The following is a 10325-nucleotide window of genomic DNA, read 5'->3' as shown; positions in this document are numbered from 1 at the left end:
TGCCGCTCTCCGGGCGAGCCAAGACCTCCTCGACGACCCCATGCCATTTGTTGCACGCCCCCTGGTTACGCCCCCAATGGTTCGCCATCGCCTTGGAGCCGCGCTGCATGTAGACGCCTTTGAAGTACGTGTCGATGCTCTGATTTGTGCCGGTCGTCGGGTTGAGGCATACGACTTTCCATGCTTCGGCGAGGCATTCTTCCTCCTTGGATGCCCACTTGATGCGCGGCTCGCCTGACCTGGCCGCCCGCTTTTTCTTCTTGCGCCCCTTCACCGGAACACGCGTCAGCTCCTCCTCCTCCTCCTCGTCGTCCTCCTCCTGCTGCTCCTCCTACTCGTCCTCGCCGGAGACGTAGCTGAGCTCGCCGTCCATGTCGCCGCTGAGATCCACCACCTCGTCCTGGTTGGCGAACCCGGGAGACGCGGCGGCCGCGGCCGAACCTGCCGCGATGATGTCGTCCATGTCGGCCTCGGTCTCGTCGGTGTCACCGAGGTGCGAGAAGGGCAGCAGGCCACGGCGTAGCTGGGGCGTGGGGGAGGAAGCGTAGGCGGGCGGCGAGTAGTTGTATGGAGGGTACTGCACGCCGGCGAAGGCGGGAGAGGGCGTGCGCTGGGCTGGGTATCCATGGGGGAAGGTGACGTTTGGGTTGAACCCACCGTGCGCGTCCCCGTCGGCGTAGCCCGACGAGGGCGATCCCCATGGCCGCGGAGAGCCGACGCCTTGCTGGCCCCAGGGCGCGTACTGGGCGTGGCTTCCGGGTGGATTCATCATCCCCGCGCGAGTCGCCTCGGCCTCGGCTTGGTCCGCCGATGAGGCAACCGCAACCGCGTGCGTCGCATTGTCGCGGGCCTTCTTGGCGATGGCCCTGTTCCGTCGGTCGGCGATGACAGCCTCCCACCGCTGAACTTCCGCCCTCCACTCAGCATTTGAAAGCCGGTGGCTTGATGGGCGGCGCCCTCGGCTTCCTCTACTTCGGCTGGGCGACAGAGGCGGTCGTGGTTGCCGCCGTGCGGGGGCGACGTACTTCTTCGGTGGCATGGCGGCCGGCTGGGAGGCGAGCGGGAGGGAGATTGGTGGGAGGAAGGAAGAGTATGGGAGGGAAGTGGGAAACGGCGGGAAGAGGTGCCCGCCTCGCCGACAGGGCGAACCCATGCGCCCTTTTCGCTTGTGCCGGCGCCCCAGGCGCCCCCCAGGGCGCCGGGTTCGGCCTGGATCCGCCGGCACCAGTTTCGGCCCGAGCCGGCGAAAAACGGGCTTCTAGAAGCGCGACTGGACCGTTTTTTCGGCGTCGGCGCGGCAAAAACGCCTGGGGAGGGCCTGTTGGGGGCGCGGCTGAAGATGCTCTTACCACATGTGTCACGTGGTAATGCTGTAAAGGCTTCTCTCCAAAAGTACAAGAAGGCTTTGCGCATCTTTTCTTTTGGCCCGGTGTCCCATAAAAATGGCCATTTTGCACAATGCACAACATATGTTTGATACAAGCATGCCCACGTCCTATCACCTGGAGGCTTATTTAATGTTGTATAGTACTGGTACATTATGCTCGTAGAAAATGGGTCAATAAAAGCGGTTTGCTTTTCGTATGAACAAAGACAGACAGAGAATTGGTTACACTTGGCAAAAGTCCACAATATTTCGATTTTCGAAGCTCCAGTTTAATTTAACCCCAAAGGCAAAAGCAGTACATGGTGTCACATTGTACTCCGCCTGTCTGAACCAGCGGAATCTTTTGCTGTTGTATAAAGCTGGGCTTCACCGAAGCGACTTTTCAGTGGACGGCGGCTCGTGTGGACTTAATCATGGCCGTCCAACCATTCCTGGGGATTGGCAAACACCACTTCGCTGTCTCCCCCCGTCCGTTCCCTAGTACAATAGGTAGTAGGTCCATAGGTGTATCGGTGTGGAACAAATGTTTTGCTGCTGTGGAGCTGGACTCGCGGAGTGCGTGGGCTGGTACCCGGTGCAGCTGGGTTTGGTACATTTGCAAAGATCACGTGACTAGTCTCGAGTCGAGGCGCAGGGCATGTTGGCCCACATCGCGTGGCTAGCTATCCCTTTCTCAAAGCACTGGCCGTCAAGGCATAGGCCCGTATGCCTCCTGCTGCTCCTTTCTCCAGTTCGTCTTCATCCTCCGGATCGAGACCTTGGAGCAGGCTCCATGGACCCGCCCATGGAAACGGAGGGCGATTCCGAACAGAGGTAATTCAAATGCCACTTAGCAGAGCTATGAGTTTTTGTCTCACGCAAAAGATGAAGTTAGGATTAGATCTGGTTGCTTGGCCGATGTAGTCACCATTTGTCCCTGAAATTCCTTGATTTGATTTTTTCTGTGCAGGATTAGCCGCGGGAATGCGGGCCCTGCTCGTGTTGCCCGGCCTATAGAGTCCCAGGCTTATATCAGCGTCGCTGAGGCTGACATTCGTCGTGTAGGGGACCTCCGTAGCGGTGGCGGAGATCATCGGCGGCGCCAGGGGTATTCACGTGTATTCATATGAATACCCAAGATTTGGCCCCAAAAAATTAATACATTTCTTATTTAACGGCCCACAGCCCATAGCCCACACAGGATACCAGCTACACTCGTCCCGTTCACTCGATCCAACCCCCACTCGGCCGTTCCCCAAGTCCCCAACCTAACCTAGCGACTGCAGCCAGCGGCGGTGGCGGCGACGAGTAGCGGCCAGCGGCGACGGACAGTACTGATTGCAAGCATCGGCAAGCGGAGCCGCTGAACGGGCGACCAACGGCAGGCCGGCAGCGGACCAGGTTCTATTCTCCTCTTCTCCTAGTTCTAATTCCTATGGGCTTATGCGGCAGCGCCTGGTCAAATTGTAGCAGCGCCTGGAGCATCACAGAGCGAGCTAGTGCTGGATTTGTCCTAGTTCCCAATTCCTAATTCCCAGTTCCTAGTCAAATCACATGCTCCCAATTCCTAATTCCTAGTTCTATTATCTGTAGGTGGATTGGTAGTGCAGTCAAATTGGACAAATTGCTGCTAGTGCTGGATTTGAATGCAACGAGCTACTGCCTAAGGTGGGTATTCCGGGTTAAAGTTTTGGGGACAAATTGCTACTTGTGTTGCTGTCAAATATGCACATAATTCAGTACAACTCCTCTGCTATTCATGATGTTGTAGAATGATTTTTCTGTGTCAGGACAAATTGCTTGTGCTATAAAATGCATTCATATTCATTTGTTTAGAACGATCCGAACACTAGTTTGCTACACGACCAACTTAGTAGATTACTAGATTGCTAATGTATTTTTTTTGATCTTGTATCACAGATGAAGAAGAAGGGTGTTTGTATTGTTGCATTGTGGGAAAGATCTTCCAATGCAAATAAAAGAACTTCGACATCTACACCAAATCCTCCTGATGTTGAAGTTGAGAACAGTAGTATCATTCCTCCTACTATTGAGAGCAATCTACAACTGGCACTTGTGCAAGCACATGAACCCGATGATGGCCACCCAGAACCTGAGAGTGCAGCTGGCTCCCCAACCCCAATTGTAGAAGATGATGAAGCAAATGATGAAGTTCAATTTGAAGTAGATTTGGAAGCACTTGAGTCTGATCCTGGGAAACAGATCCCCATCTCTAGGTACAATGTCAATGACCAGGATAAAGTTAGAAGGAGATACATCAAGTTGGGGGCATGTCAACCAAAGAATCATAATTTTGAGTATAGAGATATAAGTGGATTACAGCATCACTTTTCTCCTTGGTTTAAGGATTACAAGTGGCTTGAGTATAGTGTGGACAAAGAAGCCGCTTTCTGCTTCGTTTGCTATTTGTTCAAGGATAAAACAAGATGTCCCGGTGGAGATGCTTTTGTGAAGAAGGGATTTAATATATTGTAAGAAGGATATCATCACTTTATTAATCAAAAGGTACTTATGTATTCATGTTGTTATTGTCTGATACATTGAAATATTGCTATTGCCATTACGCTAGTGTTGTTTTGTTCATATATTGCTAGTGTTGTGTTGTTTGGTTCATATACTACATTTGGAGCCAAAATAAATTTGGATGAATACCCAGCCTTCATTTCCTGGCGCCTCCACTGGCGGAGATGCCGGATTTCTTGGCGAGGACCCGCTCTTGCAAGTTTGTTCGGAGGCTACGAGCGAATGGACACGCAGGTAATCGCGCGTAGAACCGATTTTTTTTTTCTGCTGGTCATATATGCAAAAACAATTTCATTATCATCTAGCTATATGTTATGTAGTAATTTAGTACAGGTCTATACTAAATTCCCACTGGGTGTCTGACTGATTACATTAGATTTCTGAAATTACTGGGATTATCTGCGTGCGGGCTATTGGACAGTGTTCGTGTTCTTTGAATTTGCATATCCTGTTTGTAGATAGTTTAACTAAAAAGTCGAGAGGTGTCCGAGTACGATATTAGGAAAGGATTTTGTTTGCATTTCTTGTTTTTTATCTGCAGTCCTGCTTTGTCGTGGTTGCCTTTGTATAAAATTGTACGCCAGGGGGGCAATCATTGTTAGTTTCGTGTAATCTGGTGCATTGAGGAAGAGGCATTGATTTTCTTTTTTATGCGAATTATTGAATTTGTCTCTCAAACATAACAGGGTAAGGATCAGAAAGGCCCCCGTTGAGCGCAACCTCAACCCTAACCGGAAAAGTGCCCTTGAATTGTCCATGAGGGCGTTCATATTGAAAAGGGATGGCAATGTTGTCAACCCAGCTGTCGGGACCTCTTTTGATTCATTGGATGAAGCCTATCAATTCTACACTTTGTATTCGTGGGAGCTTGGATTTGGTATAAGGTATTTGAAAAGCAGGCTAAATGTGGAGCGGGTGAAGTGCATGCAGGAGATAGTCTGTGGATGTGCGGTGCATTTTGTTTTTCATTTTGTCCATCACTGTTTGGGCAAAAAAAGTCTATACAAGCATATGTTATAGGCTGACAAATCATGTTATGTGCATCGGCATGGTAAACTGGAGAGGGAGAATACAAGATCAACATGGTGCAGCTGTGCTGAAGGAAATATGCCCTAGAGGCAATAATGAAGTTATTATTTATTTCCTTATATCATGATAAATGTTTATTATTCATGCTAGAATTGTATTAACCGGAAGCATGATACATGTGTGAATACATAGACAAACGGAGTGTCACTAGTATGCCTCTACTTGACTAGCTCGTTGATCAAAGATGGTTATGTTTCCTAGCCATAGACATGAGTTGTCATTTGATTAACGAGATCACATCATTAGGAGAATGATGTGATTGACTTGACCCATTCTGTTAGCTTAGCACTTGATCGTTTAGTACGTTGCTATTGCTTTCTTCATGACCTATACATGTTCCTATGACTATGAGATTATGCAACTCCCGTTTACCGGAGGAACACTTTGTGTGCTACCAAACGTCATAATGTAACTGGGTGATTATAAATATACTCTACAGGTGTCTCCGAAGGTACTTGTTGAGTTGGCGTATTTCGAGATTAGGATTTGTCACTCCGATTGTCGGAGAGGTATCTCTGGGCCCACTCGGTAATACACATCACTATAAGCCTTGCAAGCATTGTAACTAATGAGTTAGTTGCAGGATGATGTATTACGGAACGAGTAAAGAGACTTGCCAGTAATGAGATTGAACTAGGTATTGAGGTACCGACGATCGAATCTCGGGCAAGTAACATACCGATGACAAAGGGAACAACGTATGCTGTTATGCGGTTTGACCGATAAAGATCTTCGTGGAATATATGGGAGCCAATATGAACATCCAGGTTCCGCTATTGGTTATTATGAGTCCGCACGCTTAAAGTTCGGTGACGATCGGTATTATGAGTTTTTGTGTTTTGATGTACCGAAGGTAGTTAGGAGTCCCGGATGTGATCACAGACATGACGAGGAGTCTCAAAATGGTCGAGACGTAAAGATTGATATATTGGACGGCTATATTCGTGTTCCGCGTGGTTTCGGAGAAATCCGGAGTGCCGGAGGGGTTACCGGAACCCCCCCCCCCCCCCGGGGAAGTATTGGGCCTTAGTGGGCCTGAGGGGAGAGAGAGGGAAGCAGCCCAGGAGGTGGTGCGCCCCCTCCCATGAGGAGTCCGAATTGGACTAGGCGAGGGGGCGCGACCCCTCTTTCCCTCTCCCTCTCCCTCTCTTTCCTTCCCCCTTCCCTCTTCCTAGTTGGACTAGGAAAGGATGAATCCTCTTCCTACCTCTCCTTGGGGTGCACCAAGGCTGGCCGGCCTGCCCCCTTGCTCCTTTATATACGGGGGCGGGGGCACCCAAAGACACACAAGTTGATTGTTCCAAGCCGTGTGTGGTGCCCCCCTCCACCATAATCCACCTTGATCATATCGTAGTGGTGGTTAGGCGAAGCCCTGCGTCGGTAGCATCATCATCACTGTCATCACGCCGTCGTACTGACGAAACTCCCCTGTGAAGCTTTGCTGGATCGGAGCTCACGGGACGTCATCGAGTTGAACGTGTGCAGAACTCGGAGGTGCCATGCGTTCGGTACTTGGATCGGTCGGATCGTGAAGACGTACGACTACATCAACCGCGTTGTACTAACGCTTCCGCATTCGGTCTACGAGGGTACATGAACACACTCTCCCCTCTCGTTGCTATGCATCACCATGATCCTGTGTGTGCGTATGAATTTTTTTGAAATTACTACGTTCCCCAACAGTGGCATCCGAGCCTGGTTTTATGCGTAGATGTTATATGCACGAGTAGAACACAAGTGAGTTGTGGGCAATACAAGTCATACTGCTTACCAGCATGTCATACTTTGGTTCGGCGGTATTGTTGGATGAAGCGGCCCGGACCGACATTACGCGTACGCTTACTTGAGACTAGTTCTACCGACGTGCTTTGCACATAGGTGGCTGGCGGGTGTCAGTTTCTTCAACTTTAGTTGAACTGAGTGTGGCTACGCCCGGTCCTTGAGAATGTTAAAACAACGCTAACTTGACGAACTATCGTTGTGGTTTTGATGCGTAGGTAAGAATGGTTCTTGCTCAGCCCATAGCAGCCATGTAAAACTTGCAACAACAAATTAGAGGACGTCTAACTTGTTTTTGCAGGGCATGTTGTGATGTGATATGGTTAAGACATGATGCTATATTTTATTGTATGAGATGATCATGTTTTGTAATCGAGTTATCGGCAACTGGAAGGAGCCATATGGTTGTCGCTTTATTGTATGCAATGCAATCGCCCTGTAATGCTTTACTTTATCACCAAGCGGTAGCGATAGTCGTAGAAGCAATAGTTGGCAAGACGACAATGCTGCTACGATGGAGATCAAGGTGTCGCGCCAGTGACGATGGTGATCATGACGGTGCTTCGGAGATGGAGATCACAAGCACAAGATGATGATGGCCATATCATATCACTTATATTGATTGCATGTGATGTTTATCTTTTATGCATCTTATTTTGCTTAGATCGACGGTAGCATTATAAGATGATCTCTCACTAAATTTCAAGGTATAAGTGTTCTCCCTGAGTATGCACCGTTGCGAAAGTTCTTCGTGTTGAGACACCACGTGATGATCGGGTGTGATAAGCTCTACGTTCAAATACAACGGGTGCAAGACAGTTTTGCACACATGAAATACTCAGGTTAAACTTGACGAGCCTAGCACATGCAGATATGGTCTTGGAACACTGAAACCGAAAGGTCGAGCGTGAATCATATAGTAGATATGATCAACATAGTGATGTTCACCATTGAAACTACTCCATCTCACGTGATGATCAGACATGGTTTAGTTGATATGGATCACGTGATCACTTAGATGATTAGAGGGATGTCTATCTAAGTGGGAGTTCTTTAATAATTTGATTAACTGAACTTTAATTTATCATGAACTTAGTACCTGATAATATTTTGCATGTCTATATTGTTGTAGATAGATGGCCCGTGCTATTGTTCCTTTGAATTTTAATGCGTTCCATGAGAAAGCAAAGTTGAAAGATGATGGTAGCAATTACACGGACTGTGTCCGTAACTTGAGGATTATCCTCATTGCTGCATAGAAAAATTACGTCCTGTAAGCACCGCTGAGTAGCAAACCTGCTGCAGGAGCAACACCAGATGTTATGAACGTCTGGCAGAGCAAAGCTGATGACTACTTGATAGTTCAGTGTGCCATGCTTTACGGCTTAGAACCGGGACTTCAACTACGTTTTGAACACTACAAAAAAAGACACATCCGTGACATTTTGGGCCAAATGAATTTTTTTTCTGTCATACATATGACACTTCTATGATGATAATTGTGACAAAACCCGGTATCATCATAGATGTGGTGGGCTCCTACTTCTATGACAAAAAATCATGACAGAAAATGGGCTTTTCGTCCTGGGCGGGCCAGAGACGCAGCTGCATGACATTCTTTGGGCCGTCCATGACGGAAAAAACCGTGGTAGAAGCGAGGGGAGGAAAATTTTAGGGAGTTCCCGGTTACGGTGGGAGGCCGGGGGCCGAGCGATGCGCGTTTCTCTCATACACGTACACGCGTATGTGCGAGGCGTTGGCTCTAACTGAACCGAGCGAGGCGTTGGGCTCTAACTGAACCCGAACGATTGCACTGTAGGCTACGCGTTACTGAACCCGAGCGATCGGTCGATGACTGTTAACTGAACCCGATCGAGCGATTCCTTCGCTACTGCTGCTAACTGAAGTCGATCGATTGGATGAACAGTGAGCGTTCCGGGGGGTTGGATGAACAATGAGCGGTGGCGTTGCCTCTGGATGAACAGGATCCTGTAGTGTGGTGGAGGGCTGGATGAATAGTAGATGGTGGAGGGGTGGTTGAACAGGACCCCGTGGTGTGGAGGGCTGGATGAACAGTAGGCGGTGGAGGGGTGCCCGTGGAGGGGTGGTTGAACAGTAGACGGTGGAGTAGCGCGCGGTGCAGGCTGGATGAAGAGGAGCCCGTGGAGGCTGGAGGAGGTAGACGGTAGCCCATGGAGGCTGGAGGACGTCAATGGGGGAGATGAACAGTATCCCGTGGAGTCCCGTTTTGCGGTACGCCACACCCCTCCCGATGAACAGGACTCCCGTTTCGACCGTAGGAGCTCCGTTTCGTCCGTTTTGTGGTACGCCACACCCCTCCCGATCAACAGGACCCCCGTTTCGACCGTAGGAGGTCCGTTTCATCCGTTTTGTGGTACGGCACACCTCTCCCAATCAACAGGACCCCCGTTTCGACCGTAGGAGGTCTGTTTCCTCCGTTTTGCGGTACGCCAGACCCCTCCCGATCAACAGGACCCCATTCCGAACGTAGGAGGTCCGTTTCCTCCGTTGTGCGGTATGCCAGGCCTCGTTTCCATCGCCTATTCCGTCGAAGCCCTCTCGATGAACACGACCACGCATTCCGTTCCGACCCAGCCGGTTGGCTCCCACACGTTCCGTTGCCTCCCAATGAACACGACGCATTCCGTTGCCTCCCCATGAACATGACGCATTCCGTTGCCTCCCCATGAACACGTCGATGACGTTGTTTCTCCGTTCCAACCCAGCCATGTACACGAGCCCTGACCGTACGTATGCACAAGTAGGCGTTCGAGACCCCGCCCGTATGTACACAGACGTGGCCGTATTTTCTTTCTTGCACCCTGGCCGCTGTACGTACGTGCACATGCTACGTGCTCGCCTCTACTACGACAAGTACGCGCCTCTACTACGACACATGCGCGCCTTTACATCCACCAGTATATATGTACGTACACGTTCGCGACCAGAATGACAACGCTACGTACGCTTCGACCAGGTGGGTCCTGACTGTCAGGCACTTCCTTGCCTGTGAAGATGTAGCTGGTGGGTCCCAGCAATTAGGGGGGCAAATCGTTTTTTTTACCCGAACACACTTCCTTGCGTGCGAAGATGTAGTTGGTGGGTCCCAGCAGTCAGGGGGAAACGTTTTTTTTCGCGAAATACAGTGGCCCGTCCGGTGGGTCCCAGCTGTTAGGTGGAGGAATCATAATTTTCTGAGTAATAAGGAGGCACTTCCTTGCTGCGGCCATAGACCCAGCTGCCAGCCTCTCCACGTACAGTCCACATCCGATGGAAGTCATTTCTTGACCACATTGACCACGCCGCGCCGAGAGCATTAGGGCGGTGGACGACGGCGAGGCCTAGGAAGAGGACGACGGGGAGCCGGGGAAGACGCGACAGTGAAAGCCCGCGCGGAGAGGAGTACGAGGGTTCACTGGTTCGGCTGCGGTGTGAGGCTGCTGTCGCCGCAGGGCCTGGCCAGCGGTGGAAATAGTAGGGGGCGGTGAGGCCTCCGCGGCAGCACAACCGGCCACGGGAGGCAGGA

At 50.3% G+C, this 10325-nt stretch overlaps 1 long non-coding RNA gene across 1 annotated transcript; it reads left to right on the top strand.

The window, feature by feature from the left end:
• The first annotated feature begins 2068 nt into the window (after nt 1–2068).
• LOC123154508 (uncharacterized) lies at nt 2069–5112 on the top strand. The gene is made up of 6 exons (XR_006476875.1): nt 2069–2200; nt 2337–2767; nt 2960–3034; nt 3287–3892; nt 4044–4144; nt 4597–5112. It is a non-coding gene; the product is annotated as an uncharacterized lncRNA (long non-coding RNA).
• Nucleotides 5113–10325: the final 5213 nt, after the last annotated feature.

The sequence above is a fragment of the Triticum aestivum genome, chromosome 7A, assembly GCF_018294505.1.
Source record: "Triticum aestivum cultivar Chinese Spring chromosome 7A, IWGSC CS RefSeq v2.1, whole genome shotgun sequence".
Taxonomy (NCBI): Eukaryota; Viridiplantae; Streptophyta; class Magnoliopsida; order Poales; family Poaceae; genus Triticum; species Triticum aestivum.
Note: the sequence above shows the minus strand (reverse complement) of the source record. Positions and strands in the feature narration are given on the sequence as shown.